The sequence below is a fragment of the Gordionus sp. m RMFG-2023 genome, chromosome 3 (assembly GCF_954871325.1).
Source record: "Gordionus sp. m RMFG-2023 chromosome 3, tfGorSpeb1-WG-v2, whole genome shotgun sequence".
NCBI lineage: Eukaryota > Metazoa > Nematomorpha > Gordioida > Chordodea > Parachordodidae > Gordionus > Gordionus sp. m RMFG-2023.
In genome coordinates this window covers 25,593,731-25,614,260 of record NC_088777.1, presented here as the reverse complement: position 1 = coordinate 25,614,260, position 20,530 = coordinate 25,593,731, and the positions used below count along the sequence as shown (strand labels likewise).

At 25.1% G+C, this 20,530-nt stretch overlaps 1 protein-coding gene across 3 annotated transcripts in view; it reads left to right on the top strand.

The window, feature by feature from the left end:
* Window positions 1-20,530, top strand: part of LOC135926163 (uncharacterized) — a 90,723-nt gene that overhangs the window by 35,275 nt on the left and 34,918 nt on the right. The window lies entirely within an intron of this gene.

Here is a 20,530-nt window from a genome sequence, read left to right as displayed (position 1 = left end):
AGCCGCCAAAAGACGTTGCCACTCGCCCGCCACTATGGGGCTGAATGTAGGATTTTGGGAGAGCGATAGAATCTATTTACATTAAAATATTATGATATATATTATAAAACTATTGTCTTACTTATAAATATAATTATTACCCGTTAAAATTTTCTAAATAATAATAATGAAAATCAAAAATATTATTTACTGAGATACTTTTGCAAGAATTTCTTTTAAATACAATATAATGGTCATCTATTTATTTTATAAAAAAATTATATTTTAAGCATATTGATTTGATAAGAATTTTATACTTTTTTGTAAATAATCTATTTTGAGTTTCTTTTGAGTTTCTTTTGTGATCTTTTATATTTTTTTTAATCATTTTTGTAAATCTATTTTTTTAAGTATTTTAAAAGATGTGGTTTTTTCTAAAAATATTTATATTAAACTTTTTTATATAATTATTTTTAAGGATAATACTTTAATATGATAATTGTCATATTCGTGATTTTTTAAAATTTTTTAACCCAAAAAGGTAAGATGTTAAATTATAAATTCAATGAAGATGTTCTTTGGAAAAATGACAATTATTATAATCGGTATTTTTATTAGATTTTTTTGACGCTGATTATCAAAAATATGTATTTTTAACAAGTTAAATAATTTCAATTAAGATATACCAACCATATAAAAGTAATAAATGTCATAATGTTTATTTTTAAAGTTTTTTGAATTTTTTTGACGCAAATGGGCAAAAATAAGTATTGCTAACATGTTGAATTAAATTCAGTGAAGATGTACCAATCGTTATTTTTAAATTTTTTTGACGTAAATGAGCTAAAATAAATATTGCTATGTTTAAATAAAACTTCAATGTACACTAGATAAGTTACAATTGTCATAATGGTTATTTTTAAAGTTTTTGACGCAAATGGGTAAAATATAGATTGTTAACATGTTAAATTAGAATTTTATGAAGATATTCCATAGAAAAGTGACAATTGTCATAATCACTTTTTTTTTATTGACGCAAATGGGTAAAAATAAAATTGTAAACATGTTAAATTAAAATTTCACGAAGATGTACTATAGAAGAGTGACTTGTCATAATCCTTATTTAAAGTTTTTTAAATTTTTTGACGCAAATGGGCAAAAATATAGATTGCTAACATGTTAAAATAGATGTCAGTGAAGATGTACTATAAGATAAATTACAATTGTCATAATCATTATTTTTAAAGTTTTTTGAATTTTTTTAACGCAAATGAGTAAAAATTTAGATTGTAAGCATGTTAAATTAAAATTTCATGAAGATCATAGAAAAATGAATATTATCATAATCGTTAATTTTAAGGTTTTTTGACGTAAATGGGCTAAAATAAGTATTGCTAGCATGTTAAAATAAAACCTCAGTGAAGATGTAACCTAGATAAGTTATAATTGTCATAATCTATTTTTTAAAGTATTTTGACCCAAATGGATTAAAATATATATTGTAAAAATGTCAAATTAAAATTTCATGAAGATGAACCATAGGAAAGTGCCAATTGTCATAATCTTCATTCTTTAACTTTCTTGTTTTTTTTGAGAAATGTTGGTACCATTGCTCATAATCGTTGCCGCTTTTATCCTACTTAAAATTTTATAAAAATATGCAAATAGATTACCAAAGAGGGTTGTAACTTCTTAAATTCAAAACATTTAAGATATGGATTCACAATCTTATTTCTTTAATTAATAAATTTAAATTCTACATCTATTAAATTGTATAACCCTGCATTAACAGTTGTATCTCACGGCGAGATCATGATGAGTAAGAATTTTATGAAAAGAACTTAAAAACCATATCCCATATTTATAATCTATATTTTAACCCATTTGCATCAAAAAAATAAAAAAACTTTAAAAATAACGATTATGACAATTGACACATTTCTATGATACATCTTTGCTGAAATTTTATTTTAACATTTTAGTAATCTATATTTTGCCCATTCGCGTCAAAAAAATTTCAAAAAACTTTAAATAAAGATTATGACAATTGTCATTTTTATATGGTACATCTTAATTAAAATTTTAATTTACCTGTTAAAAATACATATTAGCGTCAAAAAAATCAATATGTTTAAAAATACCGACAATATGAAAATTGTCATTTTTCCAAGGAACATTTTCATTTAATTTATAATTTAATCTTTACAATATAAATTATATTTTTACCCATTTGTGTCAAAAAATTTCAAGAACGTTAAAATAACCAATATGACAATTGTCACATTAAAATATTATCCTTAAAAAGATCATATAAAATAACATTATTGTTAATATTTTATTATTATCAACAAAAAATTTAATTTAATATTCTTTATTTATATTATGAAAATGGATTTATTATTTGATTTTTTTCGGTATGACTAAATACTGAATTGCTAAAATGATTTGCTAAAAAGCAATTAATCATAATCAATCATAAATCAATCAAAATTTTATTATGTATATTTTATTTAATGAAAATTTTTAAAACTTTTTTTAAAATATATTTAAATTATTTTTTTATTAAATGAAGGATACTGATTAAATATCATATAATATATAATTTTATTTTGAGTTAATATTATTATAAAAGAAATATTTTCATAGCTTATTAAAACATAAATAAATTTTTTTCAATTTTAAAAATTAACAAATATATATCCGTAAGAGGGCGTTATATGCGTAAATATGTAAGTATCATTTTAGGAAACCGGAATGATGATTGGATAGCGCTTTTTTTATATTTGGGTATATATACATATGAAAAACCTAAAAAATTAAAAAAAAAATTAGGTTTCTTTGATGTTTAATTTATGAGTAGGTTTAGAGTAGTAAAATAATGGAAATTTTCGAAGGTAAATATTGCTGGCGTTATTTATCAAAATCTCTTAATTTTTGTTTTATATGTGTATATTTACTTATTAAGCATTATCCTAAAAAAATTTTTTGAAAATAATTTGATTTGCCCGATTGCCGAGCTTAAACCCGACCACTTACTAAATATTTGATTGACCAAATTTACTAGTAATATAATTTGAAAAATGTTGATTTTCGTTTTATATATCTATAAATACGTATAAAACATAATCCCAAAAAATATTTTTAAAATATTGCTATTTAGCGGATAACCGACTCGTAACCGACCCAATGACTAAATACTGAATTGCTGGCGTTTTAAATCAAAATATCTTAATTTTTGTTTTATATGTGTATATTTACGTGCTAAGCATTATCCTGAAAATAATTTGATTTGCCCGATTGCCGAGCTTAAAACCGACCACTTACTAAATATTCGATTGACCAAATTTACTAGTAATATAATTTGAAAAATGTTGATTTTCGTTTTATATATCTATAAATACGTATAAAACATAATCCCAAAAAATATTTTTAAAATATCGCTATTTGGCAGATAGCCGACTCGTAACCGACCCAATGACTAAATACTGAATTGCTGGCGTTTTAAATCAAAATATCTTAATTTTTGTTTTATATGTGTATATTTACGTGCTAAGCATTATCCTAAAAAATTTTTTGAAAATAATTTGATTTGACCGATTGCCGAGCTCAAAACCGACCACTTACTAAATATTCGATTGACCAAATTTACTAGTAATATAATTTGAAAAATGTTGATTTTCGTTTTATATATCTATAAATACGTGTAAAACATAATCCCAAAAAATATTTTTAAAATATCGCTATTTGGCGGATAACCGACTCGTAGCCCACCCAATGACTATATATTTAATTTTTCTCTATTCTATATCATCAAAAGCATTCAAAAAATAAAAGATAATTTTATTAAATTATTGTTAAACTAAAATACATTTGATTCATTAATTGTAATTAAAACAAAGGCGCATAAATATATATAATTAAATGAGGATCAGATATTTTCTACTATCTTAATCTATATTTGATATCATCATTTCCTCATATACTTCAAAAAAAATTAACAAAATAGAAATTATGAATAAGAAATTAAATATAATATTGTAATGTATACGATATGAATAAAAATCATAAACAAATTTAGTACCTATGCGCGATGCGAATAAAAAAAATATCAGTAAACATAATTTTTTTGGATAAAATCAAAAAAAAGGGGATTGATAAAGTTGATTATATGATGGAGTATTTAATGATTAGGATGAAGCAGTCTGTCTGATACAAAAATTTATTGTAAAATTAAAAGATTTATTTGATATATATATATGAAAAAGAGTACGACGTTAAAGGGCCTTATTATTTTTCAATTTTAATTTTTTTATTGATACTGTCCTATTTTTTTTTATTCTAATTTTTTGACAAGGTTTTTTAGAATTTTTAGGCTTTAAAAGTATTAGCTCCCCACATGATGACATGACTTTTTCTCTTTCCCGTTTTTTACTACCTTTTATTAAATTTTCTACCTCACATTTTTAATCTTCCTCACTATATTTCTCCCAAAGTGATAAATCTATTTGAAATGACTTATACCCCTCAGCCAAATAAAATTCTCCTACTCCTATCAAAGCTCTTTCAAGATCTTTTTCTTGTATTTGTACCTTATTATATATAATATCAATTAAGTTGATTAAATTACATGATTTCCAATTAGTATAACTTTTAAAAACATGATTCATGGACTCACAATTGTTGTTAGTCCATAAATCACATATAATTTTATTTTTTAATGGGAAATATACGTGATTATACAAATTTTTTTCTAAATAAGTATTAATATATTCTATAAAAAAATTATAGTGATTAATTTCGCAAAATTTACGTAAATTATTAAGTTTATCAAAAAAAATATCATCAGTTATCACCAAAAATTAAAGATATTATCTTACATCTTATTACTTCGGGAACCCCCTCTTTATCTCTTAAATAATTTTTAATATTTTCTTTTATATGTCTTGTACATAATAATTGCATAGAATTCGGAAAATTTTGTTTTATGGAAGTATGTAAAGCCTTTTCATCATCTGTCCCAAAAATTATATTATTTTTATTAATTAGATTTTTTTTAAAAATTCCCTCTAAATCTGAAAAGAAATTATCATATGTTTGGTAATCTGCATTCCCATGCAAATAAACTGGGCCAAGGAAAATTGGATAATCTTTAGTAGACTTAAGTTTGATAGTATGTTTAAAAACTGATGTCGTAACATATAAATCACTGAGATTAAATGTACGATCGAAACCAAGAATGGAATTATTTTCTGCACACATATATTTTATATTTTTTATCATTAAAGGTGTATAAAGAATAATAGAAGTTATTTTATTTTTTTTATGTATAACATTTTGTACAAAAGGGTGTTTTTCAATATTGGAAATAATATATAATATATTATCAAAAAAATTATTAGAACCAACTATTTTATTTTTTCGATTGATATTATATTTAACATTTCGAAGCTGTTTAATATTACGAGGACTTGTTTTGAAATCATTATTTAAAATTAAATTTTTATATAATTTAGGAATTTTTTAGATGTTAATATTTTTCTCAATTTCTTTTAAAGTGGTTGGATGGGTACGTATGTACTCTTTTTCACATATATCTTCATTAATAGCTTTTACTGGATAAAAACCAAGGTATTCAACTAGTACACGTATTTTAAATTAAGTTTCGAAGTATTATCAAATTTATTTAAAACACTAATTTTTCTTTTATAATTTTCGTCCCTTTTTAAAGAAGTATAATACATAGTATATATAAACATGTAACTTTTATCAGGTGTTTTGATTATTATGTCATATATTGGTTTATTATTTCTCCTAATATATTTACAAAGGCAATTATTTTTAAAAACATATGGGCCCAATATATTAGTTTTATCTAAGAAATAAATAAATTTTTGAAAACCGGATTTAGCACTATTCCAAGCCCCACAATCATCAACATATGTATTGCGATATCCAATATTTTTTACATTATTAGTATTATTAATTATATAATATTTATTGTTTTTTATACCTACAGGTATAGTATTTAAAATGCTTTTAGAATCTAATAAAAGTTGTATTACATGTGTAGAATCCATAAATGAATTTTTAAAGATGCCATTACTATTATCGCATGGTAAAGGAAATTTATTTTTTAAAGAGTTTGACGATAAAATGTTTTCTATTAAAAAATTAGTAAATTTTTTATTATTAGTATATTTATTATCATTATTTGGAGAAAAATTTGTTTTTTTAACAATAGGTATAAATTCGTGATTATTTGGGGAAGAATATATATAATTTAAATTTGATTTTATAGTTATAGAATTATAGGATTCATTGTTACATTTATTATCATAATTGTCGGTAGTATCATTAATTGGGGATGAGTGTCTATAATTTAAATTTGATTTTATAGGTGTAAATTCATGGGATTCGTTAAAAGATTTATTATCATAATTATTGCTATCGTTAATTGGGGAAGAGTGTTTATAATTTAAATTGGATTTTATAGGTGTAAATTCATAGGATTCGTTAAATGATTTATTATCATAATTATTGCTATCATTCATTGGGGAAGAGTGTTTATAAGTTAAATTTGATTTTATAGGTGTAAATTCATGGGATTTATTAATAGATTTATTATTAGAATTGTTGCTAATTTTATTGATTGGAGAAAATTGAATATAATTTAAATTAGATTCTTTATCATTATGCGTATAAGGTAAAATTCATAAGATTCGTTAATAGATTTATTATTATTAAATGAATTATCAATATTAATTATTTTATTATGTTGATTGAAATTAAGCTTTTGTAAAAAAATGAAATGATTTATGGAAATATTTAAAATATCATTGGGTATATTACAAGATGTCCACATTATGTTGATTTTTATATCAGAACATCTGCTAACATCCCGACCATATATATCAAGAGTATAGGGACTGGGGCTTAATAAATTAAATGATAAAGGGGGACAAAAAGATTTAATAGGCATGTTTAAAGCAGCACTTAAAACAAAAATATTAATCATACTCGACCAATCCCCTATTTTAAGTATGTTATTTAAAGTATGATTATATGAACAAAATAAAATACGTTTCCTCATGGAAACAGGTACAATATAATTAATATTCTCTAAATCATAATAGTCCCTCTTGAGTATGACTTCTATTGCAGAAATGATACGTAAATAAATATGGTATGTCTCTTCACCAAAAATGGCTAACGATACAGCGCGATATAGGCAATTTCCATCACCGATCGTTTTTCTTGGGGAATAGGATAATGCTTAGCACGTATATATACACATATAAAACAAAATTAAGATATTTTGATTTAAAACGCCAGCAATTCATTATTTAGTCATTGGGTGGGCTACGAGTCGGTTATCCGCCAAATAGCGATATTTTAAAAATATTTTTTGGGATTATGTTTTATACGTATTTATAGATATATAAAACGAAAATCAACATTTTTCAAATTATATTACTAGTAAATTTGGTCAATCGAATATTTAGTAAGTGGTCGGTTTTAAGCTCGGCAATCGGTCAAATCAAATTTTTCAAAAGATTTTTTAGGATAATGAGCACGTAAATATACACGTATAAAACAAAAATTAAGATATTTTGATTTAAAACGCCAGCAATTCATTATTTAGTCATTGGGTGGGCTACGAGTCGGTTATCCGTCAAATCACGATATTTTTAAAAAATTTTTTAGAAATATGTTTTACACGTATTTATAGACATAAAAACGAAAATCAACATTTTTCAAATTATATTACTAAAAAATTTGGTCAATCGAATATTTAGTAAGTGGTCGGTTTTGAGCTCGGCTCAAATCAAATTATTTTCAAAAATTTTTTAGGATAATGCTTAGCACGTAAATATACACATATAAAACAAAATTTAAGATATTTTGATTTAAAACGCCAGCAATTCATTATTTAGTCATTGGGTGGGCTACGAGTCGGTTATCCGTCAAATCACGATATTTTTAAAAAATTTTTTAGAAATATGTTTTACACGTATTTATAGACATAAAAACGAAAATCAACATTTTTCAAATTATATTACTAAAAAATTTGGTCAATCGAATATTTAGTAAGTGGTCGGTTTTGAGCTCGGCAATCGGTCAAATCAAATTATTTTCAAAAAATTTTTTAGGATAATGCTTAGCACGTAAATATACACATATAAAACAAAATTTAAGATATTTTGATTTAAAACGCCAGCAATTCATTATTTAGTCATTGGGTGGGCTACGAGTCGGTTATCCGCCAAATAGCGATATTTTAAAAATATTTTTTGGGATTATGTTTTACACGTATTTATAGATATATAAAACGAAAATCAACATTTTTCAAATTATATTACTAGTAAATTTGGTCAATCGAATATTTAGTAAGTGGTCGGTTTTATGCTCGGCAATCGGTCAAATCAAATTATTTTCAAAAAATTTTTTAGGATAATGCTTAGCACGTAAATATACAAAAATTAAGATATTTTGATTTAAAACGCCAGCAATTCAGTATTTAGTCATTGGGTCGGTTATACGCCAAATAGCGATATTTTAAAAATATTTTTTGGGATTATGTTTTATACGTATTTATAGATATATAAAACGAAAATCAACATTTTTCAAATTATATTACTAGTAAATTTGGTCAATCGAATATTTAGTAAGTGGTCGGTTTTAAGCTCGGCAATCGGTCAAATCAAATTTTTCAAAAGATTTTTTAGGATAATGAGCACGTAAATATACACGTATAAAACAAAAATTAAGATATTTTGATTTAAAACGCCAGCAATTCATTATTTAGTCATTGGGTGGGCTACGAGTCGGTTATCCGTCAAATCACGATATTTTTAAAAAATTTTTTAGAAATATGTTTTACACGTATTTATAGACATAAAAACGAAAATCAACATTTTTCAAATTATATTACTAAAAAATTTGGTCAATCGAATATTTAGTAAGTGGTCGGTTTTGAGCTCGGCAATCGGTCAAATCAAATTATTTTCAAAAAATTTTTTAGGATAATGCTTAGCACGTAAATATACACATATAAAACAAAATTTAAGATATTTTGATTTAAAACGCCAGCAATTCATTATTTAGTCATTGGGTGGGCTACGAGTCGGTTATCCGCCAAATAGCGATATTTTAAAAATATTTTTTGGGATTATGTTTTACACGTATTTATAGATATATAAAACGAAAATCAACATTTTTCAAATTATATTACTAGTAAATTTGGTCAATCGAATATTTAGTAAATGGTCGGTTTTAAGCTCGGCAATCGGGCAAATCAAATTATTTTCAAAAAATTTTTTTAGGATAATGCTTAGCACGTAAATATACACATATAAAACAAAAATTAAGATATTTTGATTTAAAACGCCAGCAATTCAGTATTTAGTCATTGGGTCGGTTACGAGTTGGTTATCCGCCAAATAGCAATATTTTAAAAATATTTTTTGGGATTATGTTTTATACGTATTTATAGATATATAAAACGAAAATCAACATTTTTCAAATTATATTACTAGTAAATTTGGTCAATTGAATATTTAGTAAGTGGTCGGTTTTAAGCTCGGCAATCGGGCAAATCAAATTATTTTCAAAAAATATTTTTAGGATAATGCTTAGTAAGTAAATATACACATATAAAACAAAAATTAAGAGATTTTGATAAATAACGCCAGCAATATTTACCTTAGAAAATTTCCATCATTTTACTATTCTAAACCTACTCATAAATTAAACATCAAAGAAACCTAATTTTTTTTTTAATTTTTAGGTTTTTCATATGTATATATACCCAAATATAAAAAAAGCGCTATCCAATCGTCATTCCGGTTTCCTAAAATGATACTTACATATTTACGCATATAACGCCCTCTTACGGATATATATTTGTTAATTTTTAAAATTGAAAAAAATTTATTTATGTTTTAATAAGCTATGAAATTATTTCTTTTATAATAATATTAACTTAAAATAAAATTTTATATTATATGATATTTAATCAGTATCCTTCATTTTAATAATTTAAGTATATTTTAAAAAAAGTTTTAAAAATTTTCATTAAATAAAATATACATAATAAAATTTTGATTGATTTATGATTGATTATGATTAATTGCTTTTTAGCAATTCATTTTAGCAAATCATTTTAGCAATTCAGTATTTAGTCATACCCATGTTTTTGAATAAAAAAAAGTTGAAATGCTGTTATTATAATATTATTTTTGTTACAAATTATTAGTGATTTTCACACCCAAAATTTTAAGAAAATTTTTTTTATAGTTCAAAAAGATTTTTGAACATATTTTGATTTGATAAGAATAAATCTTCATTGTAAATAAATCTTTTTTGAGGAAGTCTTTTAAAATAAACAATCTTTTATAGTTGTTTTTTTATTATTTTTGTAAAATTATCTATTTTTTAAAAAAAATGTTTATGTTAAACTAAAAATCAATAATTTACTAATAATAAATAAATAATAATTAATGCTGGGCATATCTTACGGAACGCTGATGGGCGATTAACTGATGCAAAATCTTTTACTAATTAAGTTTTAGCCAATTTTAGACTTAGTCGATAATCGGTCGGCTACGCCGTTGTTTTTTTAGGCCATAATAAATTGAAATGCATTTTTATTTATTAATAATGATATGTATAGAATAATTTTATTGCTTTATTGTTCAAAATATCATAATACTTATGAATTGAAGCTAATTAATATAAAAATTTAAACTTAATTTTGGCTAATTTAATAAACATTAAAAAAATATAAATTTTAGGGAGAGATTAAGATTTCTTAGCATAAACCCTAAATACCAATCATAAACAGCCATGAAATTTTTTTCATTACTAACTGCCATAATTGACGTGTATGGTTTGGCAAACCCCGCTAGCTCTAAATTGACAAATCATGATTGAAATTATATCTAGATTTGATAAATACTCATAAAACTTACCCAAATTACAGAAGAATGTTTAAACTTTGCAATAAAATTTAATTTACATTTAAATGATTATATATTTTAATAAAAATTTAAATTCTGTCATGTAAAAATCTTTTGAAAATTTCATCAAAATTTTATTCCTTAAATAAAATTTCATCAAAATTTTATTTCTTAAATAAAATTTTTAGTAATTAATTATTTCAAAATATATTATGTCCATAGATGTATACTAATGAATACTATAATAGGAAAAAATTTTAACCTTCTGGTGCATTTAATTTTAAAATGAGATTAAGTGGTTTGCCAAGCCCCGGGGTTAACCCTTTTTTATAATAAAAAAGATCAGGGTTAATAATAATTTGGTTATTGCGAGACCTGGATATTTTTCTAAAGTAGGGAAGAACGAAGTCATAATATTTTGCCCTCTTGCGACAACTAAATTGCTACAAATCATAGGCTTACTGTGATGGTCACATTTTCTATATCTCTACCTAATCATAATTAAGTCAAATTCTTAACAAGATATGCCCTGGGGTAAGATGACAATACATTTAAGGTTAAATGATTAAAATAAATTTTGAAACAGTTATGCCATTATATAAATAAATTTTTATTAAATTTTAATATAAAAGAAACAATATAAATTATCAACAATAAGGACTGAATATAAAATAAATCATTTTTGGTACTAGTGAAATTTTCCCCTTCTCTATATACATACACTTTATCCATCCGACTACCGCCTTACCAAAAGAATATAGGTGAGACCGGGGCTTTTCGAACGGATTTTTGAAAAATTGATGATAAAAGCTGTACTTTTTTAAATATTGGAAAGAGAAATATATAAATTGATACCGATAACTATTTTTTATAAAGATGGCTTGTAAAATACTCTCTAATAATAGTCACAATTTCTATTTTTATAAAAGTAAAAATTTCACCAACACACTCCACTAGCGAGATAAGACAAACCACTCTACGGAGATTTTTAAATCATGCTTATTTAAGCTATAATGAATTGAAATGATTGATTAACAAATATTTGTAAAATAATTTAAGTTTAATTGTTTAAAATATCCTAATAGAAGATCAGGGTAGTATCGCCTAAAATTAGCCGATTACTATACACTAGAAATGATAAATGATTATAATATATTATACTTTTAGATGCTTGACAAGATTAGATGACGAGTCCGCAGAACCACTTATAGATTTGTGGTATTCTTTACTTTCTGCAGTAATTTTATTTTTTGTATTGTTCATGTTGAGTGTCTAGAAAAAATTTCTCATTTAAAATACTTAATTTAAATTTATAATTTTATTCTTTTATAGGAGAATCATCTGATGAAGATAGAGATATTATTCTATCTTCTTCAATCATTATTTTAAAATAGATGAATATAAAAATTAAAATAAAATAGGTCTTTGTTTGCAAATTGCTATATGACAACCAACGTCATATATCATACATTATCTTAAAATATTTAAATTCGGATTAAATTAATTAATATAATTTTTTTAAAAGTATCTATCCTTTTGAATACCAAGATACTTTCCTAAATTAAAAACGATACAAGATAAGTAATTTTTATCTTAGATACAAGATACTTTCCAAAATTTTAAACTTAGATAGAAATATCCACGTTAGTGCCCTACCCTGCATATGAATGTTCAATAAATTTCGCATACACCGATTTTTCATAAAAAATGTTTAAAAATACTTTTCAGGGAGAATTAAAAACATTTTTAAAATTTAGCTTGACTATGTTCAAAGAGGGGACATGTAGTTCACATCCCTCTTAGTGTCAACGCCTAGTGGGTATTTGGAAGATTTTTAAACCATCAAGTTCAAAGCTTCAACGATTATCTTTGCTAAATCTCCTAAAATATGAACATATTGCTATGGGTTGAACCCCATCGTCAGGCTTAGATAGTATAATTAATCTTGCACTAAATAACGAAGTTGAAAAACTTGGCAAGGTCTATTTTTAAACAATTTTCGTCCAAATCTGAATAAATTCAATAATAATAGACTAATCTGAATAAATACAACATTTTCTATATCTTAAAAGTATAGGCTATTTAAAATAAATATGCCAACCTCTGGATACACTGGGGCATCTATAGTGATATTTGATCCACACATAAAATATGGTTTAATTATAACATTAACTTTTTTTGATATTTTTATAATACTAGAGGCTAAAGTGTATCAATTTATTGGTAAAATCATACATAATACTCAATTATTAAGTAATTTAAATTTATAAACTATTATTCAAAGTATTATAAAAAATTAATATTTTTAGATTGATAAATATTCATTTAAAATTTAATCAAAAAATTAAATATATATGCAATAATTAATAGTACCAAATATTCTATAGCCAACCTTAACATTAAAATGAACGTAAATTAAAATGAACGTAAATTAAAATGAAAGTAAATTAAATTGAAAGTAAATTAAAATGAACGTAAATTAAAATGAATGTAAATTAAAATGAAAGTAAATTAAATTGAAAGTATCTTTACCTTTATTAATTAAATATTTTCTTTGTCTCTTCTCTAATTTAAGAATCTCTATTAATTATATATTTTCTTGGTTTCTTTATTAATTAAATATTTTCTTTGTCTCTTCCTTAAGAATCTTTATTGATTATATATTTTCCTTGTCTATTCAATAATTTACAAATCATAAAATTTTCTTCTTTTTAAACAAAAACAAATTAATGAAAATCCCTTTTCTTTGTTGCCACTGTATTTTTCTTTTTCCACAAAAATAAACAAAATACATGGCTAACAACAGGTTCGTAATATATATATATTATAATACAATTAATTTTTCTCATTCTAATACAACTATAAATAATAATTTAAAATATTACAACACGTTCACCCTATTAAGGCTTAGTGTATATAATCTCCTTCAATCTTCTTCTTCTAATAATGTCATTTCTTCTATATGACTCATGATATACCCAATCTCCAATTCATCTCTCATTTCACCCAATAATTCATCTTCTTCCTTCTTTAGCCATATATCCTTATCTTGAGTCATACCAGATAATGCCTTTTTCTCCGATCTTATATTCACTTTATTGGAAATTTCTGGACATCTATCCTTGACACCTAAAGGATACCTTTCAAATTGAAACTTCTTAGAATATGCTACTGTTTTAATTACTTGTATTCTTTTCTTTCGATTCCTGAATCTTTTCCCTTGACACTGAATCTTTAAATGTCCCCACTTTCTACAACGAAAACATTGACGCATCCGTCTTATATCAAATCCATTCGACAACATACATTCTTCTTCTCTTTCATCTTCCAACAGTTTCTCCCACGTTATACTCGTGTCTCCATTCATTTGTTGTCTCCACTTATCCTCCTACTTCATCGATAATGGATAATAATTCATGGGTAATATCACATTCTTCATGATGTGTGTCTTAAAATGCCAGTATGATACTTTTGCCATCAAATCTTTCAAAAATGCAAAAATAAATATATATCTCTTCCCCCTCGCAGCTGTATGTATAAAATATTCTATTCAAATTTTCGTTTGATCATGGTGACAAATACCCTTCGTCCCATTTTCAAATTTTATACGATTTAATTTTTTTCTTAAATTTTCCATTACTATCCCTCTTTCCCATAATTTATCCTTATTGTTATAACATCTAGCCCATACTATTTGACCCATATGATATAATGTACTATTGATTTTATTTGATAAAACCTCTATATCACATCTTGGTTTTATAAGATCTAATAATACTTTAGTCCTTCGTCCCAAAAATCTTTCAGTTAGAGTAAAACTTCCACTGTTTTTGGAATTATTATAATATAATTGTGCAATCCACACTTCACCCCTTTCATATTTGGATTTCTTTAACCAACCCTTAACAATAGTCACCATGCTTTCAGCTTGTCCATTAGAACTAGGATGATATGGTAGTGCCAAAATATGTTGGGTTTGTGTGTTAGCACAAAATTGTTTAAAATTTTCGCTAATGAAAGCTGGACCGCCATCAGAAACAATGACTTCGGGAATCCCGAATTTTGCCCATAAATTTTGTAATTTTTTAATTACAATATTAGTAGTTAAACCATGTACCTCCTCATATTCAATCCATTTTGAATATGAGTCTACTACTAAAAAATATGATCTTTTATAATCAAAAAAATCGACGTGTATTCGTTCCCACGGTCGACTTGTTTTTGGCCAAATATTACCTACTTCCTTATGTGGCATGTTAGAAAAAGTATTACAAGGCACACATTTTTTTGTAATATATTCATTTTCCTCATTCATACCCGGCCATTATATATATTCCCTAGCCCATTGTTTCATTCTTTCAATGCCTTGATGCCCGGCATGTAAAATTATTAACAACTTATTTCTTAATTTTTTAGGAATTACTGCTCGGTTTATTCTAATAACACAATCATCCACTATAGATAATTCTGTTTGTATCCTTTTATAATTATTAAGATTATTATTCCACTTTATGGTCCCTATTAAACATAATCTTACCTGTCTTAATTCCTTATCCCTTATACTATGTTTCCTGAGTTCATCCCACATAGTAGGACCCCCTTTTAATATGTGAGATAAATTCCTAATTAATGTTTCATCTTCTTGCGAAGATTCTATAATATTTATTTTAAAACTTTCAGTGTTCGATCCCAATCTGGATAAAATATCAGGTAGATGATTTTCCCTACCTCTTCTATATTTAAGCTCCAAATTGAAACTGCCAACCAATAGTAACCACCTTTGAAGCCTAGGTGATAACATTAATTCTTTGTTATTTTTCTTAAACAAATGAATTAACGGTATGGTCGGTATAAACTGTAAATCTTTTACCAATTAAATATTCCCTACATTTAGTTAGACCAAAAATTACCGCTAATGCCTCTTGCTCAATCACTGAATATCTGGTTTCTGCATCATGAAAAACTCTTGAAAAAAATAAAATAGGTCTCTCCATATCATTTATTACATGTAATAAAGCTCCCCCACACCCCTATTAGATGCATCCACCGCCAATATTATGGGTAAATCATTATTAAAACAACTTAAAATTGGCTCTTCACTAATCTTTTGCTTCAATAATTCAAATGCCATTTGTTGAGATTCTTTCCATTCAAAATGAATACCCTTTCTTAATAAATGTCAAATATTCTCTTAAAAACCTCTTCTAACCTCTGATTATGTTGTTCTGGTGTTACACCCGTAATCAATACATCATCCATATAATAAAAAAACCCTTCTAACCTTGAAAAACGGATGCCATTGTGCGTTGAAATATTGGAGCTGATACGCTGAGACCAAAAGGCAATCGACAAAACGCAAATAAACCCTTAGATATGGTAATTGTAAATAATTTACGTATATCTTCCCTAAGAGGTAATTGTAAATATGCTGTGGAAAAATCAATTTTAGAGATATATTTACTTCCCTTTAAATTAGCTAAAATTTCCTCAATTCGAGGTAATGGATATTTAACCTCCAACCCACGGATTGAGAGTGACCCGAAAGTCGGCGCAAAGCCTTAACTTTCCATTCGATTTTCTGATCGGAACCAAAGGCGTGGCCCACTCACTATAATCAATGGGAACAATTATACCATCCTTTAACCATCGGTCTAATTCGATTTCAACTTCCTTTCCCCATTCAAAAGGTACTCGGCGGCATCCTAAAAAATAGGCATAACACCTTACTTGAGTTTAACGTCCACTTGGTGGTCCTTAAGACATCCTAAAGTGTCCTCAAATATTATTTCATATTTTTTAATTAATAAATCTATGGCTTCATGAACCTTATTTAATTCATAATCTTCTGGCTCAATTATTGATATTTGATCAAATGTTGTCTTAATATTATCCTGTATATTACCCTTATCTCCTATACCATTATCATGTAATATATTTTCATTATCTTGTATATCCATTTCAGGACTATTCCGCCCTGAAACATTATTCTTTGATTTTATCTCAACCGGAGACCTATAAAAGTCTTGATTATTGAAAAATTTCGAATCCTTATTACTTAATTTGGACCACCCTAATTCTCTTACCTTATTCCCTATATTATTTGTATTGAATTCATTATTTACTTCATTATCCTTTATAGTACAAATGTTATCCCTTTCTGTAAAAATATTCCAATAATTGTATTGTGAACCTATCTTATTGATCCAGTCCCAACCCATTATAGTCTCAACCTCCTTCTCAACCACCCATAAATTAAGACATATTTTTCTATTACCCACTATTACTCTAACCCTGGATTTACCCAAAACCTGATCTCAGTTCCATCTAATTGTTTGACGTATATATTCCCCTTTTCGAGGATTCTTTGAGACCAGATTTCACGATATCTTTTATAAGGCATGATGGAAATCACGGCTCCCGTTCGAACAACATCTCAATGTCCTATTATATATTTTAATATTAACCCGAGGACCTGAAAATTGTTCCTTATTGCCCCTCATTATTAACATATTATTATTATTATTGTTTGGTCTTTTATATTTTTCCCATTTAAAAAAATCTTCTTTTCTATCTATATTTTTAATCAAATTTTTATTTAATTTAATTCTGTTTGAATTTACCATCTTGATACCTCCGTTATACTTGTACGTATTGTGTCTATAATTTACCCTCGTGTATATCGCTTGATCTATCCCATATTCCCTAACTGCTTTACATTTATCATAAACATAATACCCTCTACTATTATAAATATTCAATTTATTATAAAACATATAAAATTTATTATTAAATATGATTATTTGGTCTCTCGACCTCCCTATATTTCTTAGATTCATATAGTCAATTACGGCAATTAATGGCTAAATGTCCTTCTTCCTTGCACTTAAAACAACGACGTTCCTTAAACTCATTAATCTTGTTTAAATTCTCATTTAATGTATTGTCTATTTCCCTTATATTACAAATTGCAGATTTAAAATTTTTGGCATTTCTAATTGGAAAACCCTCACAAAAATTTTTTCCATTAACATTACATTTATTCTCGGTATGTCCCTTATAACCACACTTATTACATTTCATACCCTCCAATAGTTTATTCTTATTATAAAAACAATCTTGTTCCTTATGACCCCTACGATCACATATTCTACAATTATTTATTAACTTATTTAAATCACCCGACATATCCTTTATTAAGTCCCTTTGTGTCTTTAATTCTTTTACAATTATATTTAAAGTATTTGATGTAAAATTAATATCCTGTATGCTATCTCCTGTATCGAGTGTCCTATTATTTACCTCCTTTATACCTTTCTCCTGCATAATTGTCTTATTATCACGTAATTCCCTTAAAATTAATTGTAAAATACTCGTTGTTACCTCGATTTATAATCTCCCCTGACCCTATCTTCTTCTCTAAAGATTTATCTATATGATTACATTTTCCATTGTCCGAAAATGTGTCTCATATGTAATTTATCATTTTGCAATAGAATTAAATGTAAAATATTTTGACCCGATATTTCTACTTCCTTAAATGTTAAATTATTTTCTGCTATTATCGGATTAATTATCTTATCAGTTTCCTCAATTATATTATTTCTATTTTTATTTTATATCTCTTGTAATACTAAATGTAATTTTCATTATCTTGTGTCTTAATACTTAAAGAATTATTTATTTTATCTGATATATCTGATTTTCCTTTCTCTGCTTTTACTTCTGAAAATTCCCATTTACTTCCCTTCTTATTAATCTCCTTAATTATTAATATAATAAAATATATTATTATCAAAACAATAAATATAAAATTATTAATTAAATCATACCTATTAATAAATTTATTAAATATTTCAATAAGTATACTCTTAACATCCGACACGCTATAAATATAAGCAGGCTTATTGTTATGATTATAGAAAAATAACATATTTTCATTTATATAACTTAAATCTTAAACCTTATTTCTTTTAAAATAAACTTATAATTTTTTCCTTAAATTCTTAACGTCTTTCACCTTAAATATATTATTTAATATATTACCTTTAAAATCTAAAAATTAATTCTAATTGAATAAGATTTTATGTTATCCTAAAAAAAATATGTTTGTGTCCACATAAACCCCTATGTAAAAATTAACTACACGGCACCATTAAAATGAAAGTACATTAAAATGAACGTAAATTAAAATGAATGTAAATTAAAAGAAAGTAAATTAAATTGAAAGTAAATTAAATTGAAAGTAAATTAAATTGAAAGTAAATTAAAATGAACGTAAATTAAAATGAAAGTATCTTTACCTTTATTAATTAAATATTTTCTTTGTCTCTTCTCTAATTTAAGAATCTCTATTAATTATATATTTTCTTGGTTTCTTTATTAATTAAATATTTTCTTTGTCTCTTTCTTTAAGAATATTTATTGATTATATATTTTCCTTGTCTATTCAATAATTTACAAATCATAAAATTTTCTTCTTTTTAAACAAAAACAAATTAATGATAATCCCTTTTCTTTGTTGCCACTGTATTTTTCTTTTTCCACAAAAATAAACAAAATACATGCCTAACAACAGGTTCGTAATATATATATATATATAATAATATAATTAATTTTTCTCATTCAATACAACTATAAATAATAATTTAAAATATTACAACAAACATATCCCGCTAACTTTATAAGTATTATTCAGAATCATATTAATTCATGTTTTATGATCCAGAAAAATTGTCAGATTAAAAAATTGGGGTTATTAGCTTAATTCGTTTGTTAAGATTCTAAAAGCTTATAAATTTAAACATAAAGTTTCAAATTATATTTTGTTTCTTTTGGTATATTAAAACACATTTTTCTCTTTAAAAATTATAATATTTTCAAATCATGTTTGCCGATCATTCATAATTTCCAGCCATATAAATTAATAGTTTAAATTATAATTGGTCTGGACTAACGTTACCCTGCTACGTGCCCCGGTTTCCCCTATTATCAATGAATTTACAAATATATGCTTAATCCGTTTTTACATGTTTACTTTAAATTAGTATGAATATTATATAACAAAAGTGTGATTACTGCGAAAAATATAATAATAGATTTTTTGGTATCATTAATATGAATCATTTTTGCATAAGTTACCCTGCCTAATTTTTTTGTCCGGTTCAGCCCGAAATTTTTATAAAAAATCTGTCCGAAATCCATGTTAATTTTAAAAACGCTTTCTTGAACAATTGGAAAAGATATGAAACATTAAAATATTAGTCATTTTAAAAATGTGGGGGCCCGAAAATTCGTACATAAAATTTAACAAGATATATTACCTTAAAATTTAAATGATAATATCATAAGAAAAAATCTATATGAAATAGCACAATCACCAAAAGACAGTTATAAATCACAAACCTTGAATGAAATTAAAATTAATTTTGGACATTAAACTACTAAAAGATCTAGAAAAAATATCAAAAGAACTCTAAGTAATAACGTTTTAACTTTTTTTTTTTGGATAAAACCGTGTTTTATTTTTTTTAATATACCCGGGCCGGGCCTGAATTTTTTAAAAAAACAACCTAAAAAAAATATTTTAAATTGCC